The sequence below is a fragment of the Heterocephalus glaber genome, unplaced genomic scaffold (genome assembly GCF_053883595.1).
Source record: "Heterocephalus glaber isolate CG9 unplaced genomic scaffold, H.glaber_assembly_v1.0 deba00001538, whole genome shotgun sequence".
Lineage (NCBI taxonomy): Eukaryota > Metazoa > Chordata > Mammalia > Rodentia > Bathyergidae > Heterocephalus > Heterocephalus glaber.
The window spans coordinates 40,416,523-40,440,408 of record NW_028258333.1 but is presented as its reverse complement, the minus strand read 5'-3'; the positions used below and the strand labels follow the sequence as shown (position 1 = coordinate 40,440,408).

At 38.9% G+C, this 23,886-nt stretch overlaps 1 long non-coding RNA gene across 2 annotated transcripts in view; it reads right to left on the bottom strand.

Moving 5' to 3' along the window:
* Positions 1-20,483, bottom strand: part of LOC110350086 (uncharacterized) — a 45,489-nt gene extending 25,006 nt beyond the window's left edge. Inside the window, exons 1-3 of one of the 2 annotated variants that reach the window (XR_015442293.1) lie at positions 20,392-20,483; positions 20,217-20,279; positions 14,317-14,416 (exon numbers count right to left, since the gene is read on the bottom strand). This is a non-coding gene — a long non-coding RNA (uncharacterized LOC110350086). Of the gene's footprint in view, positions 1-14,316; positions 14,417-20,216 lie in introns of both variants that reach the window. The other variant, XR_015442292.1, reaches the window with a different exon arrangement.
* Between the last annotated feature and the right edge of the window lie 3,403 nt (positions 20,484-23,886).

Genomic DNA, 23,886 nt, shown 5'->3' with positions numbered 1-23,886 from the left:
ACATAAGACTGATAGGAGTCCACGAAAAAAAGGAGAAAGTACAATTGACTTTAAAAAATCTGTTCACAGAAGTAATAGAAAACTTCCCAGAGAGAGAGGTGAATTGGACATATAGATAAGTGAGGCATTTAGAACTCTACCTAGCCATGATCAAAAAAAATCTACACCTAGACATATAATAGTCAAGATCCCAGAAACCCAACAGAAGAACAAAACCTACAGGCAGTTAGAGAAAAGAAACAAATCATCTACAAAGGAAAGCCCCATCAGAATCACAGCAGACTTCTCAACACAAAGCCTCAACTCAAGGAGAGCCTGGAGTCAAGCATTTCAAGCCCTAAAAGAAAATAACTTCCAACCTAGACTGTTGTATCCTGCAAAATTATCTTTGAAAATCGTTGGGGAAATTAGATACTTCCATGACAAAGAACACCTGAGAATTTTCATGAATACCAAACAAGCACTCCAAACAATTCTAAGCAATATCTTAGAAAAAGGCAATGAAGGTCACAACTCCATGAGGCTCAACAGAGGGAAGCCACCAGACAAGGTAAAAAACTAAAGGGAAAGGGGGAAAAATAAATAACCAACAACAGTAAAACATCATGAGAAAGATGAGTCAATATCTATCAATTATAACTATCAATGTTAATGGTCTTAATACACCAATCAAAAGAAGTAGACTGACAGAATGGATTAAGAAGCACAATCCACCAATATGCTGTATACAAGAAACACACCTAACTCAAAAAGAAATTCATAAACTGAAAGTAAAAGGATGGAAAATGGCTCTCCACATGACAGGAACAAAGAAAAAAGCAGGGGTAGCAATCTTATTTGCAGACAAAATAGATTTCAAACCAAAACTAATTAAGAGAGACAAAGATGGTCACTACATCCTTGTGAAGGGAACAATCCAAGAGGAAGAGGTGACAATCCTAAATATATATGCACCAAACACGAATGCCCCCAACTATACAAAACAGGTATTAATGGACATGAACAACCAAATAAGCACTAATACAATTGTAGTGGGGGACCTCAGTACCCCACTATCACAAATAGATAGGTCATCTAGACAAAAAATCAACAACAAAATTCAAGAACTGAACTGAGCTATTGAACAAATGCACTTAATAGATATTTACAGTGTTCCAGCCCACAAAATCAGAATACAGATTCTTTTCAGCTGCACACGGGTCATTCTCCAAAATAGACCACATGCTAGCTCATAAGACATGTCTAAGTCAGTGTAAAAGAACTGAAATTACCCCCTGTATATTATCAGACCATAGTGCAATAAAATTGGAGATCAATAACATGAGAAACTGCAAAACTCCCACAAACACATGGAAATTGAATAGCACCCTCCTGAACAACCAATGGGTCACAGAGGAAATTAAAGAAGAAATTAGACAGTTTCTACAAGTAAATGATAATGCCAGTACAACATACAGGAATCTGTGGGACATGATAAAAGCAGTTCTACGCAGGAAATTCATAGCAGTGAATGCCCATATTAGGACAACAGAGAGAACTCAGTTAAATAACCTAATGCAGAACCTCAAGTTCCTAGAAAAAGAAGAGCATGACAGACCCAAAGTGCATACAAGAGAGGAAATTATAAAGATGAGAGCAGAAATCAATGCAATGGAGACTAAGAGAATGATACAAAGAATTAATGAATCAAAGAATTGATTTTTTGAAAGAATCAATAAAATTGATAAACCCTTAGCCAACCTTATCACAAAAAGGAAAGAAAAGACTCAAATCCATGCAATTAAGAATGGAAAAGGGGCAGTCACAAAGACCCCGCAGAAATCCAGAGGATCATCAATACCTACTTCAAGAAACTGTACTCTAATAAAATGGAAGGAAAGCACAGAAGAAATGGACAGATTCCTAGATATATATGAATTCCCCAAGTTAAATGAAGAAAATATAGAAATTCTAAACACCCCAATCACAATGAGTGAAAATGAAAATGTAATAAAAGATTTACCAACAAAGAAAAGCCCAGGTCCTGATGGCTTCACTGCTGAATTCAACAAGACGTTTAAAGAACTAATGCCATTACTCTTTAAACTCATCAAGGAAATTGAAAGGGAAGCAAGGCTTCCAAACTCATTCCTGGGAGGAAGTGTTACTTTGATTCCAAAACCAGGGAAAGACCCAACCCAAAAAGAGAACTACAGGCCAATCTCCCTAATGAACATAGATGCAAAAATCCTCAACAAGATACTGGCAAACAGAATACAGAGGGTCATCAAGAAGATTATACACCCTGACCAAATTGGATTTATCCCAGGGATGCATGGATAGTTTAATATTTGTAAATCAATAAATGTAATACACTATATTAACAGAGTCAAGGACAAAACCCATATGATCATCTCAGTAGATGCAGAAAAGGCATTTGACAAAATCCAACACCCATTCATAATAAAAACCCTACAGAAAATTGGAATAGAAGGTCTTTATCTCAACCTGATTAAGGCTATCTATGAAAATCCAACAGCCAACATCATACTAAATTGTCAAAAACTGAAAACTTTCACGCTAAAATCAGGAAAGACAAGGATGTCCACTATCACCACTCCTCTTCAATATAGTTCTGGAAACATTAGCCACAGCAATTAGAAAAGAGAAAGACATAAAAGGAATAATGATAGAAAAGGAAGAAGTTAAACTGTCATTATTTGCTGATGATATGATTCTTTACATAGAAGACCCAAAAAACTCCACCAAAAGACTTCTAGACTGACAGATTCAGTAGAGTAGCTGGATATAAGGTCAACACTCAAAAAACAATAGCCTTCTTATACACAAATAACAGACTCATTGAGAGAGAAATTAGGGAAACAATTCCTTTTACAACGGCATACAAAATTGAAATATCTAGGAATCAATCTAACAAAGGAAGCAAAAGACCTCTACACTGAAAACTACAGCACGCTGAAAAAGGAGATCGAGGAAGATATAAGAAAATGGAAAGACATCCCTTGTTCCTCGGTAGGAAGAATCAATATAGTGAAAATGGCCATACTTCCAAAACTACTATATAGATTTAATGCAATGCCAATTGAAATTCCAACAATATACTTCAAAGAACGAGAGAAAACAATCCAAAAATTCATTTGGAACCAGAAGAGACCTAGAATAGCAAAAGCAATTCTGGGCAACAGAGACATGGCAGGAGGTATCACCATACCCAACTTGAAGCTATACTACAAAGCTACTGTGATAAAAACAGCATGGTACTGGCAAAGAAACAGACCTGAGGATCAGTGGAATAGATTAGAAGATGCAGAAACACTTTCAGACATACTCAGCCACCTCATCTTTGACAAAGGAGCCAACCACCCTCATTGGAGGAAAGATAGCCTATTAATAAACGGTGTTGGAAAAACTGGATTTCAACCTGCTAGAGATTAAAACTAGACCCACCGCTATCACCATGCACTAAACTAAGATCTAAGTGGATTAAAGATCTAAATATTAAGACAGAAACACTGAACTTGCTGGAAGATAAGTTAGAACTCTTGAAGATATTGGCATAGGAAAAGACTTTATGAACAAAACCTCAATAGCATAGGAACTAGCAGAAATAATCAACAACTGGGATTTCATCTTATTAAAAAGCTTCTGCACTGCAACAGAAAGCACCAACAGAGCTAACAGACAACCTACAATGTGGGAAAAAAATTTTTAGCAGCTGTAAATCAAAGGGCTACCATCTAGAATAAAGAACTGAAAAAAATCAGACCCCCCAAATTCAAAGACCCAATTCAAAACTGGGCATCTGAAATGAACAGACATTTCCCAGACAAAGAAGTAAAAGCAGCAAATAAATATATGAAAAAAATTTCAACATCACTGGTCATTTGAGCGATGCAGATGAAAACAACACTGAGATTTCACCTCACCCCAGAAAGAACGGCTGCTATCAAGAAATCAACCACTAGCAAATGCTGGCAGGGGTGTGGAGAGAAAGGAACCCTTCTCCATTGTTTGTGGGAGTGCAGGCTGGTGCAACCACTATGGAAATCAGTGTGGAGATACCTCAAATAACTCTGGCTGGAGGTCCCATTTGACCCAGCTCTTCCCCTGCTGGGTATTTTCCCCAAAGAATTAAAAGAATCATACCACAGAGATATATGTGCACTTATGTTTATATCAGCAGTTTGTAATAGCTAAAGCTTGGAAACAGCCCAAGTGCCCATCAACTGGAAACTGGATAAAGAAGATGTGGTGATTTTTTTTTTCTTTTTCCTCATTAAGTGTATTCATACATTTTAGATATAAAATACAGCTACATTCATCATTGGGATCTTGTACCATTACATGAGCGTCTTGGTCCTTTTTATTTGTCCCCATTCCCCAGCCCTCCCTTCACCCCCTCCACCCTTCCCTATTTGCAAAGACTTTGTTTATATTTTTTTCCTTTTCTCATATTTTTTCTTTTCCCTTTTTTCCTTTTCCCTACCCCTTTAGACCTTTTCTTCCTGTTACACAATATCAATTATACATTTTTTAAATTACACTATCAAGATCTAGGAGACACTACCACAGATTTTACAGGATTTTAAAGGATATAGAAAGCATATTACAAAAATCTGTTTTGAAATAAATTTGACAACTTCTAAGAAGTACCTTGGAAGACAAATTAATGAAACTAACTCTGGAGGAAATATAAAAATTTGAATAGCACCTATTAAAGAAAGTATATTCCTAGCTTGAAAACCTATCTATATGACAACAGCAGGCTCATAAACATTTTAACTGATAAATTATATCAAACAATTAAAGCAGAAAAAAGAAGGAACACTTCTCCCCTCATTTTAGGAAATCAACATTGTGCTAATCCTAAAACTGGATAAAGATAATAGAAGAAAAAAGTATGAACATAGATAGAAATTTGTTTAACAAAACAAACTATTAGAAGTCAGATCTGGCAGTATGTAGAAAGTGGTTTTATTGTAGGGATGGCAGTGTTGGTTCAGCATTGGCAGATCCACCCCCAAAAGTCATCATTTTAACAGAGGAAAGGAAAAAGCCATATATATATGATCCTGTCACTAGTTGGAGAAAAAGTATTGGACTAAATTCTACAGCTGTTCATGGTAAAAGCTATCAGGAGACTAGAAGTAGAACAGGACCTTCTCAACAGATCAAAGACATGTACTCCATACTTCCAGCAAGAATGCCTTATATGAATGGAGAAGATACCATGCTTTCTCCTTAAGGTGAGGAACAAGGGAAGATATGCTTACTCTTTATCTGTCCATTAAACTTTGAAACCTAGGCCCAACAAAAATAGTCTGGCAATAAAATGACACAATCAGGATAGGATTGGCAAGGTAGAAGCAAAATCTTTATATGTAGATGAAATGATCATCTACAGAGAAAATACTAAGAAATCTCTAGGAGCCCCTAGAACTTGTATTTGAATTTAGCAGGATTAGAAAACACAAGGTATATATAAAAATTCAGGTCTGTGTATATTTGCTATAAATGAAGAATTGGATACTGAAATTTAAAAGTTATGTAGGAGTACAAAGGACCTAGAAAAGTTAAAAAACAAAAATCAAAAAACAAAAACAGTGTTGGAAGACATTTAGTACCTAATTTTAAGACTTCTTCTAAAGCTACAGTAATCAAGGCAGTGTTGGTATAAGGAAAGACATATAGATCATTGGAATAAAACAGAGAATCTAGAACTAGAACTACACATATATGGTCCACTGAGTTTTGAAAGATTATTTAACATTAGCATTTTCATGAAAGTATCTTATTTCTCCATCAATTTTGAAAGATAGTTTTGCAGTCTGGGTTGGAGGCCGTTTTCCTTTAGGGCTTGAAATACATCACTCCAAGCTCTTCTTGCCTTGAGGGTTTGCATTAAGAAGTCTGCTGTGATTCTGATGGGCTTTCCTTTGTATGTGATTTGTTTCTTTTCTCTAACTGCTTGTAGAATTTTGTTCTTCTGTTGGATTTCTGGAATCCTAACTATTATATGCCTATGTGTAGATTTTTTTTGATTAAGGCTAGTTGGAGTCCTACATGCCTCACTTATCTGTATGTCAAGTTCTTTTCCCCTGCTTGGGAAGTTTTCTGCCATCACTTCTGTGAACAGTTTTCTTATGTCATCTGCACTCTCTCCTCTTTCTTCATTGACTCCAATCAGTCTTATGTTATTGTTCTTTGCATTGTCTAGCAGCTGCTGGATTGATTTCTCATGTTCCCTTACAATTTTAAAACAATTTTTCTTTTCCTGGTCACTAATTGCAATCTTTTCTTCTATATCTGAAATTCTATCCTCACATTGGTTCATTCTACTGTGCAGACTTTCAATGGAGTTTTTAATCTCCTGGAAATCTGTTTGCATCTGCTTTATGGATTCCATTTGTTTCCTATGTTGGGATTCTATCATGTTCCTCAGATCCTCTATTTTTTATCTGTGTCCTCTCTAGATTTATTAATCATGTCTTGCACCATGAGCACAGTCTTTGCTGTTATCTGAGTAATTATTTCTGATTTCATTTTTCCCAGGTCCTCTTTTGTTGCCAGTTCAGAGAGTCCAGGTGGTTGAGTATCAGATTGTTCCATCTCGTTTCCCTTTAGGGTTGCTGTAGGTGATCCAGAAGTCTGTTTTTGAGGCTTGTTTATGTGTCTTCTCATTTCCACGGGTGGGGGTGGGTGCTTCTAGCTCCTGCGCGGCTCACCTTCTCTGCCCTAGCAGCTTGGGATGGCAGCAGGGTGCTTCCTTCTGGGTGCTGGGAATTGTACAGCTTCTCTGCCCTAGGAGCTTGGGATGGCGGCAGGGAGATGTGCTTTTTTTTTATAAAATGGAGTACTACTCAGCCATAAAGAATGAGAAACTAGAGTCATTTATAGCTAAATGGATGCATATTGAGGCCATACTCTTTAAGTGAAATAAATAGGACATACATGTGTAAATACCGAATAGTTTCTCTAGTGTGAGAAACTGAGAGTGTAAATAAGGATTAAAAGGATTAATAAGTAACAATTGATACTTTGAAATAGGAAAAGGTCCAAAGGGGTAGTGGTGATGGGAGGAGATGGGGAAAGGGAAGAATGGAAAGGAAAAATTATGAGAAAAGAAAAAAAAATGGAAACGAAGTCCATGTAAATGGGAAGGGTGGAGGGGTGAAAGGTGCACAGGTAATGGGGAAAAAATAAGAACTAAGATACGTCATGTATAGGTACAAGCACCCAATGATAATTGTAAATGTATGTATACCTAAAATGTACCAATAAAAGAATATAAGGGAAACCCCCTCCCCAAAACTGCAAATATCCACATTTGGTCTGAAGATTTGGAGTATTTAGCATTGGAAAATTAGGAGCCTGTAAGAGTTTCTCATTTAACTTCCCATAGATGCTTCCATTTCCACCTTTTGGGATGCATAACCCAAATCCATCCTTTTCTTTTATGCTCAATTGCAGAGGAAACAAAGGAGGGAAAGAACAGAATCAGCATCTTATGGGCACATTCAGATTTGAGGATTTAAATGAGGAGAAAATGTGATGAGAGGAACATTGGCTCCCCAATGGAAATGTTGCTAGCTGTGCATTCCAGGCTGCTCAATGACGTTGAGAGCATCAGGAATATGGCTGGGCTTGGAGTAGAGTTGCACACTTTTATGAGAATTGGATATGAGTTCCAGACCAATGTAGGAACTAATGACAAATGGCTACAACATCAATAAAATGTAAAATATTTGAAAGTTCATGGATACAGAGGACTAAAACCAATATGAATTAATATATCAAGAGTAGACAAGGAAGTGGGGAAAAGATGGGATGAAACAATTCACAAAACCAAATGGCTAATAAGTGTATGAACATTTATATAAATACTAGTAACCACAGAGCAGCAAATGAAAATGAGTCACCTAAGATTGGCAAAAATTAGGAAATGCATAAGCATTGCAAAGCATTAGCAAAGATGTTGAGAAATAGGAATCTTCAGGCCTTTTCAATGGAGGTGTAGTCTGGTAGACCCACTCTGGAAATTCAATTCATTTGGCAGAATTTGATGGAATGAAACATGAGAATACTCTGAGAAGCAAATGTTCATATATATATATCTCCAAGAGAAATTCTTTGGAAAGCTCATAAAAGACATCTTGAAGGATATCATCAGGTGTTGCTCATAATAGTGGGCAGTTGGAAGCAATTGATGTCCATCACTAGGTGAGTGTTTAAGAAAGTGTAGTAGATGCACACAACAGTGTACTTAGAAAGAAGGTGTGCTCTTTGCAGAAAGAAAAGTGTTTTTAAAAATATTGAGTAAAAACCCTAAGAAATATAGCAATGCCCCTTAGAATTTGAAGTACAGGCAGACATTAAATGCCCCTACATATTTTGCAAGGCTACTGTATTTGTGTGGAAAAGTTGATTAATAGCTATAAAAGTAATACTGAAAATAATGAACTGGATAGATTTTTTTCTCTTGTAAAAATACAATAGCATTCCATGGTTATATGGTATTCCAGAATCCCCAGGGACTCAACCTCTATCCTTTTTCTTTACTACCTGACTGATCTCCACCAACACAGTCACAACTCTGCCAGTGGGAGGGAGGAAATAAGCAAAGGAAGGACACATTGCTTCCTTGTAAAGGTATAATCTAGAAGTTCCACACATCACTTTTGCTCATATGCCACGGGCCAAAATTGGGACATATAGTCACACCTAGTGCCCAGCTATAAATTCTAGTTCCATGTAAAGAGAACAGAAGCAGTGCCTGCCATGATCATGCAGATGCAAGGAGTACACATCCAACACAATAGGGTGGGGGGCTGAGGAGGTAGAAACAAAAGTGGAGATCAAGGTGAAAGGAGAAGCATTACATTTATGCAGACCATGAAAGTGTTTGTGTGGATTATGGTAAAACGTCATAGACTATCATAAACCGAGATTTATGACAAAGCAATCCTCTCTATGTGAGGTTCACTGCAGAAAAGGAAGAAAAAAGGACAAAGAAGGAACGAGGGGGAAGGAACGAGAAAAGAGGGAAGGAGGGAGAAGGAAAGAGGAGGAAGGGAGGGAGCGAGAATGGGAGGTAGGAAAGGAGGGCTGGGGAGGATCCAGGGAGGGCGGGCCAAGAAGATGCAAGAGAGAGAGTCAGCAGAAGTCATAGTATGGCAGTATAGGAATTCTCGGGAGTGCAATAGGTAGTGGGTAGTAATAATTACAAATAGGTTAAGTTTCTAGGTCTTCCAGGACTCAGAAGCAACTTTCTCAATAGTCTCATGAAACCAAAAAGAAACTGATTTGGCCTCAATGATGTTTCTCAAGCTGACAAAGAGCCACAGGAAAGCTCAAGAGTTTTCAAGACTGAACATTCTGTTGTTGGTGAACTATGCATGTCTTCATTTACAAATGCCATTAAAAACATAGGGATGGTGGGCCAGGGATTTAGCTCAGTGGTGCTGCTGCCTGCCTCAAAAGCTCAAGGTCTTGAGTTTGATCCCCAGTAGCAAAAGTTTTAAAAAACCATAGGGATGGGTAATGGAGCAAGATCTGAAGCTGCCATGTTCTGGCTCAAGATAAAGAAAGGAAGCAGTCTCAGTGTCTGTCTGCTGGAAAGCGATGTCTTGAATTAAGCCTATATAGAGTGTGTCATTTGACTTAGTCAAAGAAAAATGAAGGGCTTGTAATGATGGTGTAGTTAATTATGAAGTGGCTAAAGTGAATATCAATAATCTACTGGCTAAAATATAGATACTATAGAAGTTCTTTCGTACTTAGCCAACTGTCATCAATATCCATGGTGGAATAGAAGGAGAATAAGAGAAAAACTTAGAAACAATATAGATGCAAGTTTATATTCTTCCTTAAGAATAGTAAGTAGTAAGTGTACAGACTTGGATGAGTCACTTAACCTTCCACAGCCTTCCTTTCCTGAGGGGTAAATGAACCTAACAGCAGTTGCTGAGCAGAGGTACTTGGGATCTGATGCATAGTGGGCATAGGCTGTCTGTACTGCCTGGGTTAGAGAAGTGTTCAATGAATATGAACACCATCCACCAAATATTAGAATAGATTTTTTTCCCATATCATTTTAAAGTTTGTCACTTGGTTAATTAGAAAGTTTGTGGTATTTCTAGTCTATTAGTATTTGTGTGTGCATGTGTGTGCACACATGTTTACTGAAAAGTAAAGAGAATTCATATTTTTGAACATATTTCATTTACACATAACATTCTCATCTTTTATTTTATTCATTATTATTACTATTATTTGGCTATACAGGTCAGTCATTTTGCCCACGGCTCAACCATAGTTGATCTTGGGAAATATGACAACATATTCCCCAGAGAACCTGAGAAGCCGGCACATGAAACCAATTGATATAATGACAGGGCTTTCTTTTGCCCAGATAATAGGGCAGCACTCACATCAATGATTATGAAGTTTAAAAAGAAATAGCATTAAGAATCTTTGAATCTCTTAAAGGAAAAAAGTCAATGAGACAATGTCTTGAACCGAGAATCTTAGTAGTACTGCTGTTTTCTGGGCACACACATAAAGTACAAAAAGGAGCCGTATGTTGATTTACTAAGCACCAAGCTTTGCACTAAGAGAGCCAAACCCTCACCTACTTCAAGGACCAAATTAATCACTACGGAGCTCAGATTTCAAACACTGATAGAGAAACCAGTAATTTTCAGTGAATGACTTTCAGTATATACTGACATTCTAACCTGAAAGAAAGCTAATAATAGCAAGGAGACTTCTCTACTAGCTGGGATTTTCACAGGATAATTACACCCCTGGAGGATTAAAGGTTATCATCGATGTTTCTTGCTGTGTAAGACCATGGAAATGATTGTCTTCATTTACCACCCATAGCTGCTTCTCTGGCTCAAAGACTTGATGGTGGATAAAAGAGAATATGTTGCTTGTAAAATCATGCCTATGTTTTAACTGGCTTCTAATCACATACACTGTATTTCTTAAAAATAGAATAACAGTCATAGAAATAAGAGAATCAATTCACAAACTTTGGACCTTATTTCAGTTCAGGAAGTTTTGAAGAAATTTTATATGATCTCTCTCTTGCTATATACATGTGTGTATATGTATATATACACATAAATATATATACACACATAAATATACATATACACACACATATCTAGAGGAAGATATATATCACAAACATGTATATGTGTGTAAAATCACTTCTGCATAAGAATCATCTTCATAAATTAATGGGATTAAAAACCTTCTCTGACTCACTTCCAGGAAAATGTTTGTGTCCATATGAGATTGTATTTTATACAGTTAAAACTAAATGATCATTTCTGTTTTGGCTTTGGTTTCTAGTTGTTCACATTCCTTTTATGCTAGAGCTTGGGATCCTCTCTCCTTTTGTCTCATATAATCGCTTTCTTGTCCTTTAGCTTTAATTGTCCTCTTTTAAATAGTATTTGATTTTATAAGATACCTGGAATGTGCTGTGTACCTATATGCTCTTAAATCTATTGAAGAAACCTACCCATCCCTGGATGAAACAAGGCACATAACCTTACCTGGGCCCTGTCCAGATGCAGAATTTAGCCATAGACATTAAACCCCTCTTTTTCTCCTTATCTTTAAATTGTTTCTCTGCAAACTACTCTCAAGTAAGAAGTTCCCATTCCTAGATTACAGTCTCTACCTTGTCACCCTCTCCAGGCTTCCGCTCCATTTAATCTCCAAAGTGATGTCAAATTGACTTTTTTCATGGACAGCTCAAGGTTTCTTGGGGAGCTTACTGCTATGGCTAAAAGCTAAGGTTTTGTCAATTCAGCATCAAACAACAATCAGAGGTGGGTGAGTCAAGCCTAAAGATGATACAACCAGTTCCCCATGCTCTTACCAGGTTTTCCCTTCTGGAATGATAAGACTTTTCCTCTTAAAACCAAATGGAAATCATTGGGTTTTTACTCCCACATATTATTTTGTCCAATAATTTAAACCACAGGGCAAAAACTCAAGGAGTAAGCACTATTATTGGAGTAAATGACAAATATTGATACTTCTGGCTTGTTTGATATGAACGAAAGGACTACCAATCCTCTAAGGACCAATGGCAGAGAAGCATCTTTAGATAGAAATCAAAAGCATTTTCCTTCAGTGCAAGCCCTGCCCTGGTGCTTCTAATGGAAGTTTGATTGGGGTCACCACTTGTTAACCTCAGGTTGACAACTATCAAGACATCACTTAGTGGTATATTAATTTTCTAGGGCTGCTGTAACAAAGTACCAAGAATGGGGTGGCTTACAATAGCAAACATGTATTCCTTTTAAATTCTGAAATATAAAAATCTGAAATTAAGATACGCTATTTCTAAGGTTCTAGTGGAAGATCCTTCCTTGCTCCTTCCTAGCTTCTGGTAGTTCTTGGCAATCAGCAGCATTCTTTAGTTTATAGAAGCATCACTTTTCTCTGCTTCCACCTGAGATGTTGCCACCTCCTTCCTGTGTATCTCTGCCTCTTCCTATGGCCTTCTCCTCCCTTTAAGGACATCAGTAATGTTGAAACAATGGACCTCCCTACTCCAGTACAATCTCACCTTAATTACATATAAAAGAAAGGAGGGGGAGAAGAAAACCCATTTCCAAACATAAGGTTACATACTGAGATGTTAGGGGTTAGGACTTCAATATTTGGGTGGGGAGGCAGATTTAATTCATAATATTTGAAATCAATTTACCTTAGCATCTCCCAGTTCCTCTTAGGTCCTGAGGGAAAGCATTTGCTCCTGAAGGTGGGGGGTATATTACTGGGGTAGGATCAGGGCTGTCAAAGAGAGTCCATCTCCTCACCTCTCCACTTCTCAAAAGGAAGAACTGATGGCCCTTTGCTCTTTGTCTGAGCCCCATTACATTTGCCTGACAATTGGCACATACTTCAAGCAGTGACCTTACAAATACCGCCTCCATTTGGAAAGTGAGTGGTCAGTCAGAACTACATTTATAACGTAAAAATACTTGTAAGTCTGCCAGAAACATGAATGACAGGTACTTTCCACAAAAGTTTCTCTTCCTCTGCCAAGCAAGGAACTGTTCTCTAAAGTACCACAGAAGCAGTGAACTCCCTAGTTATAAATCTTTTTTGGAGAGAGCCAAATGGGCAATGAAGAGCCAACTTTCTCTACCCAGATTTTCTCCATCCATGCCTGCTAGCCTGGAAGAGCACCATGGAACTCTTGGGCTACAATTGGCTTCAGGAGAGAAGCTGGCAGTACTTCTGTCTGGGAACTCTACACAAGGTCAATCCTAGAACCCTGGTGGGGGAACTGGGGAGGAAAAGGAGGGTCTGCCCTTGACTTCCTAGTAGGTTGGCAGGGTGGGTAGAGCCAGAGTGTTGGCAGTGAAAGCAGTTGGACCTCTGCCCAGGACCCAGCTGCCAATTGCTCCACTCCCTGGTGGCAGCTGCCTGGGTACTCCTTTGACGCAGCAAGGGCACTCCAAAGGCCAAAAACAAGGAGATCAGAGGGGCAGTCCGGGTGGAACCAAGCAAAGGCAAAATGTGTCAGAGGTGCCTCACCGTACATGCCCTTCTGGAATCCTCTGCCCATTTCCAGTCTCAGCCCATCTGGCCAAACCTTGTTTGCACTTGGCTAGCTCTCAGTTTATGCTAAGATTTGGACAGAACCAAAGTAAACCTGACCCTTTTTACTCCATCCTGTCAAAAGACAAAATTACAACAAATTTAGTTGTATATCCCATTGGCTTTTAATTGCATGAACTGGGCAATTATCTCATTCTCTGAAAAAGAATGAGTGTTTTGGTAAGCAAAACACTTCTGAGCAGTGAAGATTGGGTTTATAGATAGAAAAAGACTGAGAAATACAGAAATAAAAACATTGCTTGGTTCTTTCAGTTACTTTTCTTATAGCATTAAAATGAGAGACTTCTGTGTAAACTGGGCCTCTTAACTGGTTGCAGCAAATCTCCTATATTTTTGGAAAATTATCTCATATCAGAGTTCAGTTTGATCATCTGGCACCTAGCATGGGTGACTCCATTCTGGTTTGGGCTGGTCTGTTGAGGCCAAATACAAAAGGCTAAGCCAAAACCATGATCTACTATAAATGTAATAATCCTTAGAATTCATCTCAATAGAAATAAAAATTCAAGCAAAGCCTTGCAAACAATCTTTCCCCAACTCTAAAACAAGGTGGTAAAAGGACAGGCAGAAAAGATTTTTATCATAACATTGAATCCCTCAGGCTCTTTCCTCTGTCCCTTCTGGCTTTTTAGTTCTGTGTTTATTAGATCTAGTCTTTCATACCTAAAGTCGTCTTCTCGATTCTGCTTTTCAGGATCCTGCTTCTGGACACTAACTTTTTATCTTCAGAAGAAAGGCAGCACAGAAAAGTTGAGCAGTCTCCCTGTGGAAAGGGGGTGGGGAAAAATACTTAACCACTTAAGTGGTGATCTGGGCCCCCATTCACTCCCCCAAAACTGAAAATCTTTTATCCCTCATAACACTAAAAATTGAGCTCTATTACAGACTACATGGAAGGAGGCAGTGATGAGGGTCCAGTTCGGCAGGAGGAGGAGGAAGCAATAGAAGAATCCAAATCTGGTAGAGACAAATTGCCCATCCCTTCCCAGAGCAGCTATGGCACTAAGTAATGGGTCTGCCAATTGTACTACTGGAGGTTGAGGCCCCTAACTCCCTGCCTTCCTACACCCTGGACACAGAGTGACTCCAAGAACCCAGATTTAGGCTGGTTTTTATGTCTCTAGTGATCCAAACTGATGCTAACTGTAGTTGGCATAAAGCTACCAGGCTAAGCTGTCAACACAGATTTCTTCAAAATATCCTATTTTAATTGTATTTAATTTCATCTGCAGGCAATAAAAATGAATCATTGAGAAGTCATGCTTTTAGCACCTTATGAAAGCTCCAAGGGGGTAAAGTCTCTCAAGTGAATTTTTTTCTCCCATACTTACTTAGAAGCCAAATTTACCTCAGACTTCAAGATCATTCCAGTCCTACACTTCCTGCCAAGTTTGTCAAACTTCAAACTAAAAGGCTCAGCTCAGAATCTGTGGTTCTAAACTACTGCTTTGACACAGCAGAGCAGTGAGGGAGATGGGGAGAGTTTGATGAAAGAGAACAGTCGTGGATGCAAAGTGTCCCCAAACCCAGATCTCACCCTCAGCATATGGAATGCTCTGCACAAAGCTGAATGAGTTCACACCCAAGAAACAGACTTTCTCTCAAGCACTCTGATGAGCTTACATGTGAGTGCTGAAACTCAGAAAACCCTTCTCCAAAATGTGGTGCTGTGACATGCTAAGCAGGAGAAGCAGTCTCAGGTCCCAGGTCTATCTGACCTTCCCCTCTCCACCCCCATCTTTCCACTGATTTTGATCTTTTGTGAAGTACAAGTGACATAGACAGTACAATTGGCACTATGGGACTACTCCCCTCCACTCACCTGAACCTGGGCAATGCCCCAGGGCCAACTCCATGATCTTTGTCCTAAGGCCTACTACTCAGAGCCAGAGATAAGAAAAACAAAGACCCATTGGAAGATTCTGAAAACCCAAACCAGGACACATGCATGCCAGACCTGCCCACATGACCTACATGAACCTTTCTTTACTTGGAATTCATCAAATGTTTGTGTATATGGACTGCATATCATCATCCAATTGTAACAGTGAATTATGGGAAAGGACATGTGCAGTAGATAGAGCTGACATAACTTAGCACTCTGTCAATCATGCTTTGGAAGACTCAATAGGTCATCCCCTAGTCCCAGCATAACATTTTAAATTCTTAGACCCAATGCATTCAGTGCTCATGCCATTTTCCTTTCTGCTGCTAGGAGCCTGCTCATTCTTTTTTTTTTTTTTGGTACCGGGGATCAAACTCGAGTCCTTGTGCTTGCACAGCAGGCGGCAAAACCACTGAGCCAAATCCCCAGCCCTAAGAGTCTGCTCATTCTGAGGGCAGTGTCATCTGGTTAAAACTGCTGTTTTTTCTCACCGTCGCCTACCATGTCCAATTCTGTTTTTTGTTGCACACAAGAACCTAGGAACCTGTCTGGGTGGGATCCCATTACCCACAGAAACACAAGAGCCTGCTCTGAAGTTCCCTTATTTACCAATGGACTGGATCCACCAAGGAGGAACACAGTTGCTTTTAAATCTTGCTAAATTTTCCTAATTAGGGAAGATTAAACGTATCACAGGAGAGACTCAAAACCAAACACCACACTTAGATCCCAGAGGAACTTTGTTTTCAGAGAAGCTCAGTGATGTCAAAGACATCATTTGTTCCAAATGCACCTTTTCTGAACTGCATTTTAGAGCAAACAAAACTTCCCAAATAGTTTAAAGCATATGTAAAATATCATTTAAAAAAATTTATGGGAATACAGACATTTAGATTTTAATTTCCGTAATTCCTATACTGCCTTGGTCCAAAATAATCTGGCCAATTTTACTTCCAAAGAAGAGAAACTAAATCATGGTTTTCCCAAGGTCAACTCTGAAAATAAGGGAGAGAGATTCTGATAAATGCCAAGTTACTTCTCTGCATATCTTAGATTACTAGTGCTGTTTATGCCAAGATTGTGAATAAAAATAGAAGAATTATAAATAAAAATCCCACTTTACTCAGAGAAAAACTCCGCTGTCAGGCTAGATTGTAGCCCAACATCAAGTCATCTTATTGTTGCTCAGGAGAAGATGCAACCAGCAAAATGTGGGTGATTCAACGTGTCTTCAAGACAGGGAAGACAGAGGATTCTCTGCTGGAGGCTGAGAAGGGTCCTTTCAGAGAGGGATGACATGTTTTTGACGGGATTTGTACACATAAATATATTTATGTCTTATGTAGGTACTCCAGCTTCACACCTAGCTCTAACTACTACGTAATGAGCCAACTGGGCAGCAACAACCGGATATCTTCTTATGGGTTTGACCCTTCCAGACCATTCACAGACCATTCACTTAATATTAGACATTTTAAACTATAGCAACTTTTTTAAAAAAGCTTTTGATGTCTGACTTGGAGAAAATGACTGGAAATTGAAAAACAACTTTAATTGAAGTAATTATGAATATGCACCATGCTCTTTATTTTCAACTATCTCATTTTAAAAGAGGTCAAAATACCTCAATTGTTCAATGAACCATAGAATACCAATTATTAAAATTGGTGTTCAAATGACATGAGTTCAGAAGATAAAGAGAAAAACAGTTTATTTCAGTTTTCCCAGAAAATAGAAATGTTCATCTGTGTGGGAAGAGAAAGACAGTCACGATTACATTCCAGAAAATCCTATGCAAATCTGTTTGTGGTTCTTACCCTGAATTCTGCCTAGGAAAATGGGCCATGACCTGCCACCCTTCCAAGCCTGGCACCCTCAGCTCCTGCCCACAACCACGGCAGGCTTACACCTGAACCATAGGCCAGATGTGCACCAGCAGCTGCCAGCATTGGAAGGTGGCAATCTTTAGAGTTCAAAAGGCAAAGACGGTTTACTACAGCTACTCTTGGTGCTTCCTGGGTTGAAATTACAGGCTCTTTGGGCTTCATTAATAATGAAGAGGAAGAGGTGCTATTCTGCTGTGAAGTTCAATGATGCTGATGAGTTTTATTTTTGCACTTCAGGATTTCTTGTTCCTTCATCATTCAGGAAAGCTATTAGATAACACCAGGCAATGTCAGTGTATACCTTGCCCTATACCACCTTCTGATACTAGATGGGAGCAGCCTGATGTATTCTCCAAGGCATCAGCTTAAGGAGAGGAGCCAAGATTCCACTCATCCAGCCTAAGCCACAAGGCTGAGTCACAGCTCAGAGGAGACAAAGGCCACAGTGTGCCTGGAGGTAGAGAGGGGAGCTAGCAGCTGACCTTCAGGTTCCCCTATAGGACCAGCTTAGTAGTGCCTCCTCTGGTCAACAATCTATGCCAGGAAAAGCCAAACTCATCCTATTGAGGAAGAAATTGCAGAACCTGGTCTAGATTTTGGAAGTTCTTGGGGTTCACAGACCAAATATCCCTTAAAAATGAGTGTGGGAAACAACAGATTAGAAAGTCAATGAAAAGCAGGTGACAGAAGAGGCTGACATTTGAAAAATGCTTTGATAAGATTGGTTGAAATATCTCAGGGATCAAAATAGGCTATATTTAAAACTCGATGCCTTGTCAGCATGCACAGGATGCTCACCTTAGTTGGGAAATTTTAACATTTACTTTCTGAAGGACAGTATGTCCTGAGAGTACAAGAGTGACATCTATTTTAGCACCATTATTCCATTAAAAAAAAAATATTAGCTCACATGTAATGTGGCCAGAACCACAAATGTTTCTTATTGACATCTGGCTTAGCTAGCGGTTAAAGGCATGCAACAACAGAAATTGCTTTTCCAATACAGTTTTTTATTTTCCTATCCACAATTGCTGAAGGTACTGATCTGACATCACACTCTGCTGACAGAATCTGAGCATACCAGAGCACTAGGCCTTTCTTAACCCAGGCACCTACACATGTCAGCCATCCAGGCTCCACAGGCAGCTCCCTGGGTCTCATCATCTCTCAGTATTGCCATAGGGGTGGGGAGAGGCAGGGGATTGGCCCATTCATTGTTGGGAATGAGGAATGCTGAGCACCTGTGCTTTCCTGTGCCACACACCTTTCTAGATGACCCCTGGCAAGGAGCAGTGCCATGAAGAAACCACACTGTAAAACAGAAGTCAGTGAATAGTGAAAACAAACCTCTTACACAGTGACTATGAGAACTAAACACCACATGGCTAGTGTACATGAGACATCTTCTAAGGAATCCTCATTAGGAGCCCAGGAGCTAGCACCCTGCAGTTTCTCACAAATTCCATTATTTGTGGCCAGAGAGAAAGGAAAGACTCAAACAGAGGAGCAGAGAGAATACAAAGACCACAGACTGGTATACATCTTTGGTTCTCAATGTTTTCCAAATCCCTGGTTCCATAAGGGCCTCTTTTTATTTTCTTAAGCTTAAATGATTTATTTTCAACCAGAAAGATTTGACTTAGAACTTGTACTTGAGAGGATTATTAACAATTAATTGACATTCAGGAAACAAGCCATAAAGACAGAAAGGTCACTGAGGAACTGTCATAAATATGGTGACCAGGTTTACCTAGAAAGTTCACACTCATTTCCTCTTTCATATCCAACATTCCAGCTTGACAATACATTACATTGTTATTATAGCCAGAAGATTCAAGGTGGGCAACAAAGTTCTCATGAGGAAATTTGAGGTTAGCAGAGGGAAGGAAGAGGAAGACTTTAGATAAAAGAGGAGGAAATGCTCCAAAGAATCTCCTTTAGCTATGGCCATCAATATATGCACCTGAGCACATCTCAAAATGACATATAGACTGGGCATGGTGGCACATGCCTTTAATCCCAGCACTCGGGAGGCTGAGGCAGGTGAATCACTAAGTTCAAGGCCAGCCTGGGCTACATAGTGAGACCTTGTCTAAAAAAAAACAAAAAACAAAACAAATGAAATATAGCTGATAGCTATTCCCTTTCCCCCAGCCAGGTTGTTGATGAATTTAACAAGGAAAAAGTTATATTACCCTATTATATTTTTCTTCACTCAAAAGCTCAAACATTAAAATCTGTTATTGTAACTCGCAAATAATTCTGGCTTGGCAGAATGTCAAATGTTTAGGTTTTATACCGTATTAAGAGGAATTCTAACTGATTACAGAACTTGGATGGCCTTATCTAATTGGACTATCTTCCTGTTCTAAAAGAAACAAAGCAGCAATGAGATTGTCCCGCTCATGAGAATAATGGTGATTTCCAAGTTGAAAGACAAAGAAAATATCTATGTGAATGTCCAGGACCATAGGGACAACAGTTGGCAGAAGCCTCTCTGCCTCTGCTATCAGCCAATCAGGTTATAAGTGAATAAAATATATTATTTGCACACTCTAGGCTTCAAGGACCAGATGTCCATTCCTCCAAAAGTCATATGAAAATGAAATGCAACATCTCCTTTCTCACTCTGTTTGAGGGTCTTTGTGGCATCTGCTAGATAATGAACAAATTGCGACCACGTAAATCAATTACAACTACACAAATATGTATAAGATTAACAGTCTGGAGGACTGGAGACAAACTCTGCTCAGCTCACTTCCAAAAGGAAGCCTGGTAAGCCACGAGCATACCTGTAATCCTGATGTCACTGGGTGTTGTAGTGAGCAGTGGGTCCTTTCCAGATGCCTACTGTCCTGTTCAAAAGAATTAGATGGAACAGGTGGTGAACATGAAAGTTTAACATTTATATAGGGCAAAAGAAGATGAAAATGAAATGCAAAAGAAACATTCTAGAAGAAAAAGTACTCTAAAAGAAGTGCTCTGCAGAGTGCGTGTGGGCCACTTGGAGCAGGAAAAGAAGTAAGGCCCATGGAACACAGCAAGCAGGTGCGTAATGGCCTCCATCTTTTATAGCCTCTTTCTGAGGTCAGATCTAAGCCGTCCTATCAAAAACCTGCTTGATCTCATACTAGAAATTGCTAGCAGGTGCAGGGCTCCACCTGATCTCGTGAAGTTCCTGCGCTAAAAGAACTGAAGACAGTATTCCCTGATTGGTATCAGGTGCAGGGCTCAGGAGCCGCTGCTCTGCTCCCAGGGTTAACAAGTGTCTGCAATTGACAGGTCACGTCCAGTTGCCCCAGGCCCATGCCTTAATCTCCTGCCTCACCAAAACTCTGGAAGGCCGAGGTGAGAGCAGAGAAAATTTGAGCCCAGCTTGGGTATCTGAGTGACTTAATATGAGCTTGTCTCAAACAAAGAAATGCACACACACACACACAAACACACACACGAATGAATGTATGTATGTCTGGGGATATAGCCTCAGTGCAAAGGCCTGAGTTCAATTTCTACTGCCGAAGTGGCGGGGGGGAGGCTGGTGGGGCTGAAGTGAGCTGGGTTATTTTTTCCCATATTTGCTATTCAAGTAAGTTGCTTCATCTTTTTAGGAAAGAGGTAGGAATAAATGATTGGAGAGACCAAGTGTCAGGTGAGAATGACAATGCTTATGATTTTTCTTTGCTTGAAAGGAACTATTAAGAGTGTAAAAGAAGCTTTTCAGCTTCCTATGTCTCTGTTTCCCATTGGCTTAACTCGTTGGACTTAACTATAGTATATAACTGACCAGAGATGTGGCTCTCTCTCAGGGGAGGTGATCAAAAGCATACCAAGGAAATCTCACCCACACCTTTTCAGATGCATCCTCACTACAACACAGCTAACTTTAGGAGTTTTCTGAAGCCACTCACGGGCAGCGTAGAGTCTGCCTATGGAAAGATCTAAGGCTAGCATGTTAAGTAAATCCAAGGCTGTGCTCTACAGCATTGGAATTCACCTGCACTCTTCTTTCATAATCTGTGATGTCTCATTGCTTTGTCCATTATAGCCTCAGAGGAACATACTGGTATAAAGTGAATGAGATTACTCTAACACAAAAGTGCTAACCCTGGAGATATGCCTTTATTTTGAGAATTAATCTCAGCAGATTAGCAAATTCTGGAGAAGTTCAAGTCCAAAACCAAACTCACCTGTCCTTTTTATGAGTTGAAAGTCCAAAGTTCAAAATTCTTAACTCCAAAATCATCCTAACCAATTTCTCTTGCTGCTCAGTTTTAGTCAGGATCCCAGTGGTTTCTGAGTGATGCAGTGAAGACTAAAAGATTTTTTTCTTTTAGTCTTGTTAGGATGCTGGTCAATCAGTGACAGTTTTCTGGAGTACATGACTATAATCTTAAGTCCACAGGGGGAAAAAATCCCATTGACACCATGCATTACCTGATGTTAGAGATAAAATCCATCTCTGTATACTTTCTTCTCTCTAAAAATCTCTTTTAGGACATTGCTGCTTTCTTGAGATTTCAGGCATGTTCAAGAAAGGTAGCCTTAGCCACTACTTCTTATTTGAATTTCTCCTCTTTCCTATCAAGCATAATAAAAATTTCTTCATTTCCATTTCCTCTGTGAACCCAGTGTCCCTGTCCTCTCTCTGATGACCTCTTCCCTGCCCCATGCTGAGTAAAGATGGGAATCTGTCTCATTTCTTACTAACTCTTATATGGAAGATGTTTTCTGTTCTTTGCTAAATATCTTTTTTTACATGGCCTCTTGATATAAAATTGCTTAGGTCTGATAACCTGCCTCCTCATACTTGCTGTATCTGGAGAATCTCTCTTTTTTTAATTTAAAAAAATGTTTTATTAGTATATGTTTGCAGTACATAATGATTACATTTATTGTGGGGAATTGGTACATGTACATAACACAACTCAATTCTTTTTTCCCTCCCCTCTTCCCCTTTTTTTGCCAACATCAGATTCATTTATTTATCTTTTAAGTCCTTATAAAGTTGATTATCATATGTACAGATTTATAGCCAGACTACCAGGCCAAAAAACATACAAAAGAGAATCTCTTTCAACAGATTCTTAGCAAGACTGCTCTTAATATTCTGAAAACATTCTTGGTGCTTAGAAACCAGCTATGTCTTCTACCAGGTGTCTCCAGGCTCTGTCTCTCTTTGCCTTTGGAGATTCCAAATCTTTATTATTTTCTGTGCAATGTTTGGCTGCAGTCCTGATTTATGCACCCAGTGCATTATTCTCATTCTCTGATTCTGCTTTCTTTTTATTTTGGGGACTCTTCAATTGGTCTAGAACTTACTGTGTTTCCCAAGCAGGTTCCTTTCTTTCTCAGTACCTCTTGCTAGATTAAGTGTCGTGTTCTGATGCATACATTTGCTTTCAATCATATGCCTCTAGATTTTGTATTTTGGGTGCTCTATAATGAAAATATGTCAAACCAATAAATTCTACATCATAATATCCATCCTCTGTGTTTAAATATACCTTGCCCACCTTCTCCCACTTGAGTTGGGTAATCCGCACTGACAGATACGCTCTCCTCAGACATGAGTATAGCTCAGACTGGTCTCAACCTGTACTTGTTCTTCAGGCCTCTCCTTCCATCTTGTCAATAATTCCAGTTAGAATATTAATTCTCCAAACTTCTTGGACAGGTACCTTTGAGGCTTGGGCAGTGATCCAGTGGCTGGAAATTATAATTCATCAAATCATACCTTGAATATTTTACATGGCTCTCTGTCCTTCTCTCTCTCAATGCTGTCCATTTCCATTGAATAAAGCTTTCCAGTTTTTTAAGAAATTCTCTTTCCAGGGACTTTCCATTTGTGCATTTAAGGACCCTTAAATTGTTTCCAGGGAAAGGACTTAAAATCTCCAGTGAAAATGTACAAGTGACCGACAAGCGCATGAAAATATATTTTAATTTGTCAATCATTTGGAAAATGAAAATAAAAACTTAACACCCACTGGGATGGCTCAAATAATAATTTTATTTAATTAAAAAAACAAAATAACAAGTGTTGAAGATGTGAGAAAATTGGAAACCTCATATATTGCTGGTGGGAATGTGAAATGTTTCAATTGTTATAGAAAACAGCTTGGCAGTACCTCAAAGAGTTCAACAAAAGCTCAATTAGATGGCTCACATCTGTAATCCCAGCACTCTGGGAGGCTGAGACAGGAAGATTACAAATTCCACACTAGCCTGAGCAACTTGCAATATAGTGAGACCCTGTCTCAATATTTTTAAAAACTGTAAAAGAGGCTAGGGATATATAGCTCAGTATGAAGGCCCTGGATTTAACCCCTAGTACCACAAAAAAACTTAAACAAGTATATGATTCAGAAATGCATTATGCTCAGAGTAACTGAAAACAGATATTCAAACAAAAATTTGTACAGAGAGGTTTATTACAATATTATTCACAAAAGATGGAAACAG